At 44.8% G+C, this 18,262-nt stretch overlaps 1 long non-coding RNA gene across 1 annotated transcript; it reads left to right on the top strand.

Moving 5' to 3' along the window:
• The first annotated feature begins 543 nt into the window (after positions 1 to 543).
• LOC140690788 (uncharacterized) lies at positions 544 to 4,101 on the top strand. Its single transcript, XR_012066111.1, has 3 exons — positions 544 to 794; positions 942 to 1,149; positions 3,916 to 4,101. It is a non-coding gene; the product is annotated as an uncharacterized lncRNA (long non-coding RNA).
• The last annotated feature ends 14,161 nt before the right edge of the window (positions 4,102 to 18,262 follow it).

Here is an 18,262-nt window from a genome sequence, read left to right as displayed (position 1 = left end):
AAGAGATTCTCAGAAATTAAAATCACTGCTATTCCTCTCATTAATGATTTTTGTTTAGAAAAATATACTTATTTTTTGCTTAAGAGTATTAATGGTATCATGTAGTAGGTTGTTATTATTTTTAAGTGAACTCATAAGCATTTTTTAAAGTTCTTATTTAACTTCTAACACAGGAACTATTGATAGATTTAACCCACATAAACAGCAGCCTTTTGAAGTCCTCAGTATTTAAGAGTGTACAGGGGTCTTTAGGCCAAGAAGTTTGAGATTCCCTGGAGAACGGGTGCTCAGGTACTAGTCAGGTGCTTAGCGTTGATAGACAGATGCCAAGATGTCTTCTGCATGTGCTCCCGGACTCGAAATAATTGGCCACACAGAGATCGGTGGGCAGTGCCTCCACTATACAAACCAGAAGCTGCTGAACGTGTCTTGAGTCTAGGCCATGTGCTGTGCAGAGATTCCCATTGTATCTGTTCTATCTAAGCCGGGATTCCTGTGCAGAGACCTGGCTCTGAAGACCCGCTCTCCTTTGCTCCCTGCCAGGTACCTTCTGTGTTATGTCAACCCTCCGGAGGGCTTCAGCCTCCGTAGGGGCGTCTGTATCCACATCGCCTTCCTCCTGAAGACCCTGCTGAAAATGGAAGAGTCGGTGCTGGTGATACCCCCTTGGGGCCGCCTCTACCATTAGCAGAGCCTGGACATCCACCAGGTCCGGATTCCCTGGTCTGACTTTTTTGATCTCTCAAGTCTCAACAGAAACATCCCTGACAATGAGTACGAACAGTTCATTGCAGGTGAGATGGTGATCGTTTAACTGGGGCCAGACGGTGTTTGTTCTGGTTCCGATGTGAACATCGGGCCGTCTTGCTTCGGGTTTGTCAGTCTGCTTAGGGGCCGTGCTCATGTTTCCTGCACTGCAGGTGAATTTGGTCTTTCCACAGTTTTTCTCAGGAAATATATCTGAAGTGTATGAGCTCTGTGTTCCCTCCCCTCTGAAAACCCTGGCCTTCTGGTGAGATGGAGCGGTGACAAGGAGGCCACTGCCACAGAGGCCTTGTCCCAGCAGGACTCGCTCCCTGGGCAGTAAGGGCCATTCTTACCTGAAGGAAAACACGATGTATGTGTACCATGGGCCACGTGCTGGAGAAGGTATGTAACCTCTCATTCAGTATAATTTGGTCCTGCTCAAGCTTCCCATTTTACTTTTTGTAGGAGGTAAGATTTGAAGATTTTCTTTGAATACAGCTATTTAGAGCTTATCTTTTTTTTAATTGAAATGTGGTTGATTTACAATGTTTAGTTAGTTTCAGATATACAGCTGTTTTGTTAGTTTCAGGTATACAGCATAGTGATTCAGTTGTACATATACATAGTCTATTCTTTTTCAGGTTCTTTTCCATTATAGGTTGCAAGATACTGAACATTTTCCCCTGTGTTCTACAGTGAATCCTTGCTGTTTGTCTGTTTTACATATAGTAGTTTGTAATTGTTAATCCCAAACTCCTAAGTTTGTTTCCTAAGTCTGTGAGTCTGTTTTTGTTTTGTAAATAAGTTTATTTGTATCTTTTTTAAAAATTCCACATATAAGTGGTATCATATGTTACTTGTCTTTCTCTGTCTGAGTTATTTCACTTTAGTGTGATAATCTCCAAGTCCATCCATGTTGCTGTAAATGGCATTATTTCCTTCTTTGTTACAACTGTGTAATATTCTTTTATATCTAAATACTACATCTTTATCCAGTCATTTGTCAGTGGGCGTTTAGGTTGCTTCTATGTCTTGGTCATTGAAAACAATGCTGCTGTGAACATTGGGGTGCAGGTATATTTTGAAATTAAGGTTCCCTCTGGATATATGCCCAGGAGTGGGATTGCTGGATCAAATGATGTCTTTTTTTAGTCTTTTGAGGTATCTCCATATTGTTTTCCACATTGGCTTCACCAAACTACATTCCCAGCAATAATGTAGGAGGGTTCCCTTTTCTCCAAGCCTCTCCAGCATCTATGGTGAGTGGATGTTTGAATGGTGGCCATTCTGAGTAGTGTGAGATGATAACTTATTGTAGTTTTGATTTGCATTTCTAAGATAATTAGCGATATTGTGCCTTTTTTTCATATGCCTATTGGCCATTTGTATATCTTCATTGGAGAATTGCTTGTTTAGTTGTTCTGCCCATTTTTGGATTGGGTTGTTTATTTTTTTTCTTATTAAGTTGTATGAACTATTTTTATAGTCTACAAGTTAAGCCATGTTCAGTCTCATCTTTTGCAAATATTTTCTCACATTCCATAGGTTGTCTTTTCATTTTGCTTATGGTTTCTATTGCTTTGAAATAGCTGATAGGTGTAACTAGGTCCCATTTGTTTATTTTGGCTTTTATTTTCTGTTGCTTGGGTGGATTGCCCTAGGAAAACACTGCTGAGATATATGTCAAATAATGTTTTGCCTATGTTTCCTTCTGAGAGTTTTTTAGCGTCTTGTCTAATGTTTAAGTCTTTAAGCCATTTAGAGTTTGTTTCTTTTTTGGTTTTTTTTTTTCAACTCTATTATATGCTTTCGATTTGTGGTTACCCTATTTTTCAAGTATATCAACCCATTATCATATCTATTTCCTTTAGACTGATAATCACGTAGGCTCCAACACATCCTAAGAATAATGAGAAAAAGGAAAAAGAAAGAGAAAAAAATCTATCTTTTCTTGCTACCGTCTCCCTTTTCCACCTTTTTGTATTTTGATATACTTTTTCTTTTTTACATCTTCATGTTTATTGTCTTGTAACTCGTTATTTCATTTCCAATGATGGTTTTCCCATTTCTATAGCATCCTGCTTCCTTTCTGTTTAGAGTAGAACCTTTTAATGTCTCTGTTTGGTTCCATAATGCTGAATTATCTCCCTAACCCCCTCCACCCTGAGCCTCTGAATACTCAGTACAGGGAAGCCAAACCATCCTAGCCTTCATCAGTCTTGGGATGCAATCTTCAGAGTGGGAAAGAAGAATCATTGAAAAATAATATTCTGTTTGTTGCTTTCTACCCTTGCCCAGAGAGTGAGAATCACCTCTGAAGGCGGAGGAAGAAAGATGGGGGCATGGGGCACAAAGTCTTTTCTCCTTTTGCTACTGAAAAAATGATTTCTTTTGTAATTAGTGATGATGCCCTTTAAAATGGTAAGATCGAGATTCCACAGCTTCAGCGCCTGTGAATAACCAGCTGGGAGAAAGCTCTCCAGGGCCCCTGCAGTGGGAAAGGCAGCCCCTCTGAGCACCTGTTGTTCTGTATTCTTCTGGCCTCCACACAGTTTCGCTAGGCACTGTGCAGGACGATGCAGTTCCCCAAGGTGGAGGACTGGGAGACCCCTGCTTGGTGGCAAGCCACAGGAGCCCACACTTGAAGGACAAAATGAAGAGTAGTGGGGCGGGCATAGGAACAGAGGATGGTTGAGACCCAGGATTGTTTCCTGGAGGCCAGCAGGTGAGACTGGCGGGGCAGATGGGGCCCTGGTGCATGGGCAGTCCTTGAGGGATCTGAAGCAAAGATATGAACCAAGATACTGGATTCGTGTGGGGGTAAATCGCCCCCTGGAGGCCACGTGGCAGTGCAGCGAGCCCAGGAGGAGCGGGCATTTCCCCAAAGTTGGGTTGACAGATCACAACCAACTCACTGGGAACCGAGAGGTACAGAGATATTGTTAACTTTTTGTCCCTCTTCCTGGAAAAAAAAATTGCTTCCTGTTGAATAGCCTGTGTAGTTAGTGAGAATTAAAGACATGAAGTAACATTTCCTCAAAAGTCATCCATTGTGCAGTTGTTAATAATGGTCAAATGCAAACTTGAATAGATTAAATCAAACAGTCATCATCGTATTTTAAAATCTTTTAAAATAAAAAATCTTGCTGTCTTTGTTCTTCATTTCAGGGTTCACTTGGTGATAATAGTAACAAAAGCAACAGCAAACCTTTAAAGAATTCTGTCCTGCTGTTCAAGGAACTCTGTGTTCATGACAAACAAATGAGGTGGCACTTTACAGGAAGGACAGTCATTAATCACACAGCTAGTAAATGGCAGGGGTGGGACTTGAACCCAAGCTGTCTGACCCCAGAGCCCCCCTCAGGCCCTTCAGTGCAGCTCATCACTTGGTATGCCCAACAGAGGCCAGCATTAAAGAGCAGCATGACCTTGGCTGCTTGGCCTCTGTTTCTTCATCTGTAGAATGGGGGTGTGGGCAGTGAACTCTGTGAGCTCAGTGGTCACTTCCTCCAGCTCTGCTATTCTACTGCTTTGAGTTAATTTAAGAAGTATCCGAGCCCCTGAATGGCCCACCCATAGGCTGGCGCTTTGCTAGGCCGTGGGTTACGGAGAAAAATAAGATCAGCCTGCTTCTCCAAGGAGCCTGTGTCCCTCCACGGCAAACGGCTTTGAGGCCCAGGCTCCCTCGCTGGCAGTCGGGGACTGGGCAGGAATGTCTGATAGAAGATGGAGGCAGAGCCCTTCCGGGAACAGTGGTGGCCACAGAGCTATCAGGAGCGGGAGCATCTGTCCAGGCTGCTGAGAGGGGGGCCCTCATGAGGCCAGTAGCCCCCCCAAACTAAGCCCTCAGGACAAAGATCCAGCCATTCCTGCAGTGTCACAACAGAGCCAGTCCATCCTCATCACTGTGCCCCTGTGCTCCTTTGTCCTGGGGCCTCTCTTCCCCCTACACCCAGAAGACTCATCTCTCTCTCTTCTCTGAGTGTCCCCTCACTTCACCCATGGTCCCTGCTTCCTAGGCCACCATCTCTGGAGTTGACGATTTGCCCCCTCACACTCTCCGTTTGATCAGGAGCCTGGGTTGACCTCCTTGTGCTCACTTTCCCCCATGAGGTGATTTCTCCTCCTCTCTTGGGAACACCTGGAAAACCCAGTCCATTCCTAGCAGTGCCTGCCACCCTGGCCTCCCTGCTCATCTGCCTCAGTCAGGAGCAGCTGGACCACCAACTCTGTATTGCCTCACCGCCTACCATCAAGACGTCAATGTTGATTCTCCCTCCACCACCCAGTATGGTCATTGTAGGGTCTTCTTCTCCGTCAGCCTGAGCCAGACACCTCCCATTCACCCTACCCCCGGGCTCATACCCGGGCATGTCTCCACCCCAGGTCCAGCCTCTCTCCTTTATGTGCCCAACTCTAGCCATCCAGCTGCTTCTCCACCAGCCTTGTTGGCCCTCCTTCACCCTCACTGGGGCATCATGCACTGACTCCTCTGCTTTCCTACCTGTCCACGTTCCTCTTACTTCCACTTCCCCACCTTCCAGCTCTGCATCCACAGTCAGCACTCTCTTTATGACAAACAAAACCCCCTTGACCCTTGATCTTTTCATTTCCTCACCAGGATGACTTCCATCTCGGTTCACCCAGCTCTATTTGTTCTGAGCCTGCAGGCAGCAGGCTCTCCCAGCACAGATTTCTAAGATTACAAATCAATGCCCAGCATGTTGCCACTGCCAGGCAATCCTCCAGGATTTCTCTAGTGAGCACATTTCCCCACTTGCCACACAGTGGTGTCAACATTCTATGCTCTCTGCACACCTCTAAGCTTCCCTCTGTCTCTTCCCTGACTCCCAGCAGATGGCCTTACCTCCTGCTTCAGAGAGAATGACATGTTACTTGAAGGGAACTCGCTCACCTGCAGCAAATCTGCTCACCTCACCTTTTATCTGTCCCTCTCCCACCTGGACTCTAGCTGTAGTTGTTCTTAATTTAGTGAGTTTAGTTGACATATATATACACAGTTAAAAGCTTAGCACACTATAGGCTACCTTCTTGGGCTTACTTTTTCAATTTAACATAGGGTGTATGATGCATCCACTTCGTTGCATGTACCTGCAGTTCATTTGTTTTAACTGATCTTAAATGTTGTGTGTGTGAAAGTAACACAAGGCAAGTGTAAGCCAGGATTCAGGATGCTGGTTGCTTCCTGTGAGAAGAGGCCTAGGGCAGGATAGGACACAGTATGTCACTGTCAATAGTCCTGTTCTGGTGCTGGGTGACAGGTTCACAACTGTTTCTTATAATATTAATTTTAATACATAAATACTTCTGACAGGCACCTAAGGTGAGAATGTGTCATGAGCCAAGATATACAATGGATAATATTACATCATTATTGTTATGTAATCTTGTTATAAAATATAATATTCATAATCCTACATTGTTATGTGTTATATATTATATAGATGCATGAATTATATATTATGTATATAAATAACTACATATGTATTATATACTATCTGATAATAAATAAACAGAACATAACATGCTAGTATATCTACTATTATGTATTATTTAATAAATAATATACTATATCCTGTTATATGACATGGCACCTAATCTTTAATCAAATAAAAATATGTCACTATATGTAATGGTAATTAATAAAATTAAATGAAAATGCCCGCAGCTTTTAACGCCAACACCGCTCCAGCTGTCACTGTCTATCTTCTTCCCTTTCATGGTCGAGGTCCTCACGGTGCTATCTGTTCCCCTTTTCATCTCATTATCCTGAACCTTCCTCCCCCTCCCATCCCATGCTGCCTTCTTCCCCGTGGTCCCTCTAGTCACCAGCGGCCTCTGGGGCACTGATTTCAGGGCAGTGTCTCAGGCCCAAGCTCACCCGCCTGTCCTCCACCTCTGCCACTGCTGGTGGGGACGGGGCGGGGGGCAGAGTGCACCTGTTGTCCTGGAAGAGAATACAGCACAGACTCCGTGACCAGCAGGAGGTGTGGCCGGAACCTGCAGGACTGGGGGGAGAGCCAGACTGTCTGCATCCAGACCGGGGGCACTTGGAGTGTGAAGAAGCCCAGTCCTCACTGCCCCTGAAGTGAGGAAAACACCCTCAGTTGGGTTAAAGTGCTTATGACCTAGGTCTGTTGGCTGCAAAGGACAAAAGGGTCCCTAAGGGGAGGTTAGTTGATGTTCCAGGCCCCACAAAGGCCCTAAGGGCTGGCGGGGAAGCAGGCTGGACGCTCCACTGGACCCAGTGTCCCCTCGGGGGTGGGGCCTTCCGGAACAAGCAGAAAGCCCTCAGTCTCTGGGGGAACGCGGCAGTGTGGGAGCATCCCTGCAGTGAGTCAAGTGACGTCAGGGCCTGTGGGATCCGTTTTTATGGCCACAATGAGCCACAGCAGAAGCCACAGCAGGAGTGGATTCCTGTCTCTCCAGCTGACATCCTCGTGTCTGAGTGCCAGGCTTCAGACCCGATCCCCTGGGGTGCTAGGACAGTTATACACAGAGGCGGCTCGGGGAGGCCTCAAGAGGGCTGTACTGGCCTTGCTGTCGACATGATTACTCAAAGATCAAACAATCCATCGATGGGAAGAAAATAAGAACCATGGTCACATCTGGACCGCAAGCTTAGATGTGGTATATGGGTGATATTTATCGACAATCTGGCGAGGATCTGGTCAAAGCTAGAGGCCAAGGCAGCAAACCGGTAGTGACACTAAGGAACATCGTGGTGCAGAGGCTGGATTGGGGGTCTGAAGGCTCCTCCCAGGAGGAGCCTCAGTGTTTGGGAGGTGGCTAATGTGCCTGCTTCATGTCACTAGCAAGTGATGCCACCTGCGGAAAATCAGCTATAATCCTGAGCCGGGTCAGCCCTGGGTGATGTGATAAAGGCTCCTACAAGAGGAGGCGCCAGACGGATAGTGAACCAACCAACAGGCTGATGAGTTTCTGGCCTGTGTTTATCGTGCTTTCGCAGCCAAGAATGAGGAGAGAGTTGAATGGTTCACCATGAAGATTTTAACAACTTAAGAGAGTTCCGTGTCTCACTGCATTTCAGTGTCACCCGGAGGAATTCAAGAGGTGTTTAGACCCAGAAGGGACTAACAGCCTCTTGGTTCCTCATCAACCTGACAAACCCACCAGCCCTCTATGGCCAGACCTTGGCAAGTGCCTTCCCTTGTTCTAACAAATCCCTTTCCACTCACGCCTGTGGTATGCTTTTATTTTTGTTTAATTAATGGGAATGAAGATACCTTACAGCCTCTTCAGACCTTTCCTTAGGCCTTCTGCTCTTAGACCCCGGCAAGGGGGCCCGCTGCCCTGGGTCCTGCACTGCAGAGGGTCCCTCTGGCCCTGACACTTCCTCTGGCCACGCCCTCCATGGGGTGGAGTCAGCAGGGCCAAGGGGGCAGGGTCATTGGCTCCATCCCATGCTCTAGAAGCCCAGGACCCCAGATGCCCTGTCTCAGCAGCCCCTGACCCATTCCTAGTGCCTGCACCGGCTCTCCCGGAAGCTCAGATTCCCAGGACTCACAGAGAGGCCAAAGGGCAGCTGTATGTATGGAGGGTATGAGCAGATCCCGAATGTGAGTTTTGAGTGTCCCCCTGTGAACATCCAAGGCCACTTGTGGCAAGGGATGGACCCAGCATTGGGAAGAAAAGGATCAGGCTAGTGGTCAGAGACTGGGAATCAGCTCTCCCCACACACTCACTTTCTTTGCCGGACTCCCCTGTGTCTTGGAATTCTAAATTTGAACCTGGTCTTCCCCCTTATAATGAACGTATATTTGTAAAGGCAGGACTTTAGAACCTACTGCACTTAACATGTTTACATGTACAGGATGTGAGATCCCAGGTATGCTCTGGCCTGCACTTCCAAAGGTCCAGAGCAGTTATGTTGGCTCTACTGAGACTGTAATTGGTAAAGACCATCTCCAGAGAGGAGAGCTCCTGCTTCACGCTCCAAAGTCAGGACCTTCTGAGTGGATAAAACAATGGACGCTGTGACCCTCAATTGTAAATTGATTTAGAATAACGCCAAAGTGTGTAAGACGTGTGTGTGTGCACGCGCGCACCTGGGGACGTGTGTTGTACATGACTGTGTGTTTGTGTGTGCTCACGTGCACCTGGGGATGTATGTGGTTCTGTATGTTATGTGTGTGTGTGCGCCTGAGGATGTGTGTGGTTGTGCGTATGTTATGGGTGTGTGGGTGGTACATGACTCCATGTGTGTGTGCCCGTGGGGATGTATGTGGACTAGAGCCAGTGTGTCTGCACGTGTGTTTGTGTGTACGTGCATGCATTACTTTTAATAGTAGAAGCTGTCCTTTAGAAATACGATGTAGTAAAAATTGTATGATGTCCTTTGCTGTATAAATCAAAATTAAAATTATCTTCAATCACCAGAAATTTAGTCCCCCTCAGATTCTGTTTTTTTTCCATATTGATTATGTCCTCATTTTACTGATGAGGAAACTGTAGCTTAGAGATGTTGACTGACTCAACCAAGGGCATGGAGCTCGCGCGCCCAGGGCCAGGACCCAGTCCAAGCCGCACTGCTCCAGAGGCCTGGAGCCCTGCTCATGATCATGCGTGGCCTCTTGGCGGGGGAACAGATTCTGATGGGCTGTGGCCAGCGTGCAGGCTGCCCGTGCCGGGGACTCGGGAAGCCGGGTGGAGAGTACCAGACAGCAGACAAGAGTGAAGGGCTGCTCAGAAGTCAGATAGTTTCCTAGGTCTTGGATGAGGAAGGAGGCTCACTGCTCATCCTTGATCCCTTTGCTGGTGGCCAAAAGGGATCAAGGCCCACGAGAGCACTTCTGGGAGCTGCCTGCCAACACCTGGAAAAGGACTGCTCAGGACTGGCTCTGCAGTAGGAGCAGAGGAAGGAAATGTCGCCTCCTGGTGGACATCCTTTGTGATGGCAGTAGGAGGCCTAGGAGCCTTGGTATCGAGGTGGCAAGGCAAGGTCCTAGTGGATGATCGTTTCCACGTGTCTTAAAAATCATTGCTTCATATATTTTATCCATTTTGTGGTTTATTTTAGGGTGGTAAATATGGTCAGTGTTACTCCATATTACCTAGATTAATTAATTTTTTTATTGTTAATTTTCTCTTCAGTGATTTGGAAGCTATATTGCCTCTTAAAGAAAATTCTCTCTAAATCTTTATAAATCATCTCTAAGTTCATAAATTTTTATGCAATTGGACCAGTATTCCTATAAGTGTCTCAAAAATGAAATAATCTATTAGATCCTGTTCCTCAATAATGATAAATTTAGCATATTTTACCTCTCTGTTGTTCTAAATTGTGTGTGTGTGTGTTTGTGTGCTCCAGTTACTACTTTTTAGACAGTTGCTTTAAGTTTGTTACATTAACAAAGAAAATATAGGTATATACATCTTGGATTTCATTGCTCACTACCACTATTTAATCCCATGTCTTTCCCACTTTTGAGTTATTTACTTATTGGGATTTCCCAATCAACTGGACAGATGATTGACTAATTGTTTTTGAGTGGTGGACTTGGAACACTTACATATCTATATGCAGATTTATGTTCTCCTCGTCAACAATTCTCAGAGTGTTGTTGATGGCCCAAGCCTTGTTTTAAATTAAGGCATTGTTTTTCATCACCAAAAAAAAAAATTATTAATTTAAGGTGTTGTCTTTTTATGGCTGGCTAGTCTTTTATGGTGAATGGATATTAATAGAGATTTCCTTAACCTTCCTCCTTCTTTTTGCCATAACTCGAATTCATTGAGAAACATGTTTTTACCATTTCTCAGATGGGCTTCAACTTTGACTTCTGCTTTAAACCATCACCCCACTCTTTTTCTCCATGCTTATTCCTGAAAAAGTGAGCTCTCTATTGGTTTATAGGTGGTTCCCGTCAAAGATTTGTGACTCCCTGTCCAAAGTTCCAAAGGAAGAGAAAAGGAAAGATTCCTGTTTCTGGTGGTTACATTTTGTCAGGTTAGAGATCTAGTTATCCATGTGGCTGCAGTGGAATCTGCAATATCTTGGCTCAGAGTTTCGTTTTTCTGGCTTACTAGGGGAACCGCATTAGCTGGGGTCACGTCGCTGTGGCCGTTGTCAGGATCCTGGGACTGAGGCAGCCCCTTTGCCTCCTTGTTATTTTGATCTTGCAAACTGGGTCCCAGTTATGTGAACCCTGCACCTGGTGGCCAGGATCGCCCCACACGTGACGTGTACCCAGTTCCTTGGCGTCCCTCACTGCTGTCAGCTAGTTCCAGTAAGAGTACGTGATGGCTTCCACTACTGTCCTTCCTCCATCCTCTCCAGGCAGGCCCTCCTTTCCCACTAGTTGGCCCTAAACCTTGTCTCCTGCTCTACATACGCTGACGGAATTCCTCAGGGTTTCCAGCAGGTAGATGGGTCTCTTCTATGTTTGGACCCCTTCAGTGCTTGCAGTGAAAATATAGGATGTGGGAAGGAGGAGCTTGGGGATTCTCCATATCTAGGGCCTCCCTATCCAGCAGATTCAACTAACGGTGGATTGAAAATATTGTTGAAAAAACAGAAAGTTTCAAAAAGCAACACTTGAATTTGCCATACACTGGCAACTACTTACATAACATTCATGTTGTATTAGATACCATGAGTAATCTAGAGATAACTTAAAGTACACAGGAGGACACAGTGAAAGAGAAAGTGACAACAAATATATGTGTATACTCATGTATAACTGAAAACTTGTGCTGTATGCTGGAATTTGATACAACTTTGCAAAATGACTATAACTCATTAAAAAAAGTTTGTATATATATATAAAAGTAGATGGGGGGATGTACATGAGTCCCATGCAAGTCCTATGTCATTTTATACAAGAGGCGTCAGCATCCATGGATGTTGACTTCAGGGTGAGTCCTGGAACCAGTGCCCCATGGTTACCAAGGGATTACTGGAAGTCCAGGCTCCTTATCCCAGCCTGCCATGTCCCCACATGGTCTGACTCCTACCTGTACCACACTTCCCTTGTCACTCTCCTCCAGCCCTGGCAGACTGCCCTCTGATTCTTGAACAGGCCACACTCACTGCACTTCATGTCTGGCCCTTAGAAATACCCATTACTTTCTGAGCATGGCTCTGCTTTCACAAGATGGGCTGCATTGTCACTAGAGAAGTCAGTGTGGAGGTTCCTTTAAAAACTGAAAATGGACTTAACTCATGATCCAGCCTTCCCATTCCCGGGCATATGTCAGAAGAAAACTCTAATTCAAAAAGTCACATGCACCTCAATGCTCACAGCAGCAGTATTTATAATAGCCAGGACATGGCAACAACCCAAATGTCCATTGACAGGTGACTGGATAAAGAAGTAGTAGTATATTTATACAATGGAATACTACTCAGCCATGAAAAAACAAATAATGTCATTTGCAGCAACATGGATGGACGTAGAGATAGTCATTCTAAGTGAAGTAAACCAGAAAAAGAGAAAAATGCCATATGATATCACTTATATGTGGAATCAAAAAAAGAAACATATGAACTTAAATACAGAAGATAAACAGACCCACAGACATAGAGAAACAAACTTACGGTTCACAGGGAGAGAAGGGGATGGGAAGGGATAAATATGGGGATTCGAAAAGTGCCCCTCTTGGGGAGTGATGGAAATGTTAGCTATCTTGATCGTGGTTATGGTTTTCTGGGTGTAGACATTTATCAAATTCACCAAGTAGTACATGTGAAATATGTGTATTTTATTGTACAGGTATCATACCACAATAAACGTGCCCTTAAAAAAAAAACAGGAAAACACTGGCAGCATTTTGTCCTACGTTTTTATGTGTCTTAAGTGAGTGGGTCTTCAAGATTCTGGTCTGCCATATTTTCTGAACCAGAAGTGCCCTCCTTCCCTTTTCTTTGGTAAACTGTCAGTGGGTGGCATTTATTCCCATGGCTTCAACTGCTCTCTGTCCAATGATTAACTGTCAAATCTTTTCCAGCATGGACATCTCAGTTCAGTTCCAGAAATATATTTCTAATTGACAAGTAGACATTCATATTTGGTTAGCACATAAAAATCTCAAGCTCTGTTTGTCTGGATTTACACTCGCCCAGAACTAGTTTTACTTTTTCAAACAATGGCATCACTGTCCCATCTCTTTTCTGTGCCAAACATCTGGGAGTTTTCCTTTACTTTTCCACTCCCTTACCCCCATCAGTACTACAATTCTATTCCTTAATGTCCCCCAACTAAGTCCCTGCTCCTCGCTCCCCACTGCATTAATTCCCACCCCTTTCTAGTCTCCCCAGTGCTGTACTTTAGAGTGAACAATCCACTTTGCTCACTTTTAATGACTAATCTGTGTCACTCTCCTCCTTAAAACCGCAAAGAATTCCACGCTGCGTGTGTGAGGAAGTCCACGCTCTCTGATTTAACGTCACACCTTCTCATCACCTCGTTGCTGCTTTTTTTCAGCCTCAGCTTCCGTTAGTTCCTCACAGCCTCTAGCCTCACTGACCTTCCTTCCCTAAGTGCAAAGTGCTCTTAGACATGACCAGGGGTCTGCACAAGACACGCAAGCTGCTGAGAATCCCGTCCCCACCACGCACTCTCCTGGTCTAGAGATTTGCTGGAATCCGTCAGATGTCAGTGCAGAAAGCATTTCCTCTCTGACACCTTCCCTACCTTCTAGAACACAGCCCCAGGCAGTGCAAGAGCCCCTCTGAACATATAGTATATATGATGCAAAGTGACTCTTACCAAATTGTTTTGAAAACCTATTTAAATTTTTCCCTTCCACGACTGTGATCTCCTTGAGGGATGGGGGGCTGTGTGGTATTTGTCTAGACAGCTAATGTCTGACATAGACCCCGGGCCATCGGAAACAGTCTGCTGACTCATCAAGAAGACTTGTCGTCTTTGCGATGTACGAAAGACTACATGCTCTCTGATCTTACACCATCCGGCAAGGGTCAAAATAATTTCACATAGAACTACAGAGGCAAAATATGTGTATTCTTTTCCTCTTTGTGAGCCCTAGATCATAGGCATCCTGGAACGGAGGTGTCACTCAAAGCTGTCTGTCCCCTAGGCTGTTACGCCCAGCTTCAACATATTTTTTGAAGTTGTAGGGATACGTGTACATCACCCCGTCTTAGAGCAAATGGTGCTTCAGCCTGACCAAGTTTAATGTCCATAAAAAAATCAGAAATCTTCCAAACTGAAGCCTGAAGAAACATTTCCCTTTTCTCCTTCCAGTCTGTGTGTCATCTGCACCCCACATCCCCACTGCTCATCTGCGTCAGGCCACGTTCTATCTAGAAACATTTTCGGTGGGACACTTGGACAAGAACTAATTACAGCAGTAATGAAACTGGTCCCATGAACGTAGGCTCTGCACAACAAGGATGTTTGACGGGAGGCCTCAGCCGCGGCCTGCAGGGTCTGTTCACGTTTTCTACCTGGCTTCCCTGCAGATGTTGTGCAGAAAATGAAGCCTGCAGTTAAAGTCATAGAAGGCCTAAGAAATCCAGAAAAATGGAGTGAGATTCATCTCCTTGGGAATATTTTTGAAAACCATCCACTAATAAGAAGAAATTTAAGAGGTTCGTTTCAGAGCAGATGATGTCCAACTGCAGGTGGGTCAGTTTTGTCACTGTTGCTCGCTAGTTGGCTTTCTGCTGCTTCTAACACGCCGCTTTTAAGAGAAGTGGCCTGAGTCGGCCCTCAGAGCAGAAAGGTGAGCTGGGCCTGGAGACAGCCAAGCTCCTCTGCTGTGTAGTGACCCGCTGAGAAGGAAGGGTTGGCCCAGGGCTTCCTCTGACTCTCTCCCTCAGTTATAAACTCTATGAAGGGAAAATGGAACAAAAATCTTAATTCAATATGGTATTGTCAAAGTATAAAAATAATTGTCTTTGGAGGGGATGGTATAGTTCAAGGGGTAGAGTACATGCTGGATTCAATTTGCGGAACCTCAATGTAAAAAAATAATAAGAAAAAATCTTTAAAAAAAGAAAAATAATGAAGAAGAAAAGAGATCTCAAACAACCCCAGTTTAAAAAGAAAAAAAATTCCTTTAAAAATAGTAGTCAGCTAGGTCTTTTGCTAGATTAGGAGTTTGGGATTAACAGGTACACACTACTATGTATAAAATAAATAACCAACTCTCAGGTCCTTAATAAATTATTTCAACCTGAATCCTTTTTCTTTTTTCCCCTAAGCAACCCGTGGAAGCCTCTGAAATTCTCATCTTATAAAAGAATTCATTTAAAGGTGGTTTGAAAGTTACTGGTTAAAACAGTTATTTGTGGTTCCATGAATATAGGTCTAGTAAGAAAGACAGACAGTAAACCAGTAAGCAAATAAATATATGATGTACTACCAGGTACTAATAATTGCCACAAAGAAACATAAAGCATTTTAGGAGGGAAAATGTTTGAATAGGAAATATGTGCCTGCTATTCTAAATAATCTGGTCAGATAAGTCCTCTCTGAGGGTAAATAATTTGAACAAAGTCCTGAATAAAGCAAAAGAATAAGCCACGTATGTAACAGACAAGAAAAGCCTCCCAGGCCAGAAGAAGTGTAAGTACTAGACTTGGAGTTAGAAACGCAGCTGTCCTGGTGGGGACCATCGGGGCGGTGAAGATGGGCTGGAGCAGAACGGTGAGAGCTGAGGCTGCAGAGATCGGTGAGGGCCCGGATCACATAGGGCCTTGGTAGGGACTCTGGATATCCTTCTGAATACAATGGAAAATCACAAAATATTTTGCAGTGCGGAACAACTTGATCTGATTCATACTTTAATAAGACCCTTGTGGGTAACGTATGGGGAATAAGCAATGGAAGCAGGGCAAGGTAAGCTGATGGGAAGCCAGTGGGAAGAGTACTGCTGACCTGGAGAGAGACACCGAGGTTGGACTGGGATGATGGCGGGAGACGGGCAGAAAGGGGGACACGAATTAACAGTAATGGTCACAGGCCTTAATGCTCGAGTTGGACACAGACACAGAGTGGTACAGGGTGATGGGTATGTGATATTTGGGGATGAGCCACAGTTTTTGTGCAGAGACCTGACAGGAGAATAAAGTGGGGATGTTGACGTCGGTAAGAAAGGTTGGTGGGTTTTGAATTCCCCCTAGAGTCGCGTCTGTTTCTCTGTACATGACGTCAGCCGAGCAGGGATGGGTGTTCCTACTTCTGCAGAGAATTGCGTGTCCTCCTCATCGACTAATTCGAGAGGCCGACCTGCCCATCCAATTGCAACATCTTGAATCTGCTTCTTTCTATCCAGGAGGAGATTTCCAACTAAGATGCTAATCAAAAATTCCCGTGTCCAGAGTTAGAGATGTGTGCCTTTGGGAGGATCTCAGAGATGCCTCCACAGAGGCTCGGTGTGCTCTCTCTCCCTCAGAGAACACAGTTCCCTTCAGCCCACTGGGTCTCAGCAGAGAAGATTTCACACATAGCCCCTCTCAGGCCCTGGGGACCAACCTCCCGCTTGGCCGAGCTCTGAAAATGAGCACGAGTTCCGGGCAAAGGGCCTTCTCCAGGGGGCCATCTGGCAGATTACATGAGGACAGTGTACAAAAGGGTGGGAGGGTTGATGGTATAAATGCATTTTAATTTTTGCTCTGAAACTGATTCTGTCCTTCTGTTTTGTTAAGCAAGTGTTCTTAGGCCAGACATGATTCTCCTTTTTTCTTTATATTTGATCATCCAAGAGGTTTAGATAGGGGATTTGTTTTAGGGTAAGAATCTTTAAAAAAAAAAAAAACCTTGCAAATAGCGTCTTGTTAGGCATTTTGACAAGTGAATTCTCCAGGCAGTATTGAACCCCCTTGTTCCTCCAGGGGGTCTCCAAAGGTATACATGTTCCAAATCTGACCCAAAACCAATGAGACTTTTCTTTTTTTAAGAACTTCACCATGGGCAAAAGATGTCACTAAAGAAGGTGAGAAAAGAGCAGGTCCCCATAATCCAGAGTCCCTCCCAAAGAGCCCACAGAAGTAAAGAGGAGATGAACGAGAGAAACGTTTTATTTATACACACGCAGGAGCCAACCAGAAAAGTACCTACCATGTTAAATGGTGAAAGTTAAAGGCTTTTTTATCAACCTAACTTAATAGGGAAAAGGGAAAGGAGAGAATTGGCTTCCATGACAGGTTTTCTTCTGCATCTTTTGAATCTCAGTTATTTTCAGCTTAAAGAGGTTTTGTATTAACCGTGGGTTCCATCTGACTTTCCATTCCTCGAACTTTGTTCTTCTTTTTCAAGATTCACTCATGTATTCTGACCCCCTGGATTTTCCACGTGAATTTTAGATTGATTGTCAATTCCTGCAAAATACCACCTGGGATTTGGGTAGGCATTCTTTGAATCCTTAGATCTATTCATGGACCTTTGTCAACTTAGTAGAATGAAGCCTTCTGCTCCATGAATATGGGATTATTCTCTTTGAATTTAGGTCTTAATTTCTCTCAACAAACTCTCTCATCTATTGTAGTCTTCAGTGTCCAAGTCGGGTACTTCTTGCTCACCTGTATTGGATGCTGATTCAGAAGAGACACGACCTCCTGGAGAACCTCTGCTTCCACTGAGCTGAAATGGAACTGAGTCCTGAGAAGGCTTTAAATTATTTTAAAAATGGGATTAATGTACTTTAATTACTCCATAGATGAGTAATGAATGGGTCACATTAGCATAGGATTTTAATCCTTTTAGAATTAGTAGAGTAATACAGACACAGTACAAAAAATTGAAATATTGCCTAAAAAAGAAGTGATTTGTAATTCCCACCCACAGCGGTGTCTGTCATGAATGATTTGGTGCTTATGTCTCAGTCTCTGTGTCTCTCAGTATGTCTCTCTCCATCTCTGTCTCTCACACACTCACAATCAGATCAATTTCCATCTATATTGATTTCACACACATGTGGTCGTGCAGATGGGACCCTGGATGCAGAGAGTGGGTCTGCATACTTCCACCCTGAGGCCTCCCTTGACATTGGGTTGAGACCAGGCACCCACTTTTCCAACTGAACAGCATTCATTCATCCACATGAACCAGAACGAATGGACCCCATCCCCTCTCCATCAATATTATTGTTGCTTTAATTCCGACTGTTTCAACCAGTGCTGTGATGAACACCCTTGAAAAGGCATCTTTGAATAGGTGTGTAAGGATTTTAGCGGGATGAACTGTAAGTATCAGATCTTCTGAGGAAGAGATGCATCTGTCGCCCTTTGATGCGTCCTGCACCCTGTTCTCCTGAAGAGGAGCGTCCCTTCACTCTTCCCTCCAGGGGATCTGCTGGAGCCTCTGCCTGCTTACATTGTCACCAGGGCTGGTTGTCACCTGACTAAAGAACCGCCAGTGTGATGGTGACCAATGCTGTCTCTGCAGTGTTTCCGTCTGCCTCTGTTCTCACCTGAGAGGTCAAGCATCTCTAACACACACTGGCCACCTGCATTGCCTCTCATTGGAACTGCCCATGTCTGTTCTGTTTCTGTTTAGAACACTGA

Source organism: Vicugna pacos, chromosome 31, assembly GCF_048564905.1.
Source record: "Vicugna pacos chromosome 31, VicPac4, whole genome shotgun sequence".
Lineage (NCBI taxonomy): Eukaryota > Metazoa > Chordata > Mammalia > Artiodactyla > Camelidae > Vicugna > Vicugna pacos.
Note: the sequence above shows the minus strand (reverse complement) of the source record. Positions and strands in the feature narration are given on the sequence as shown.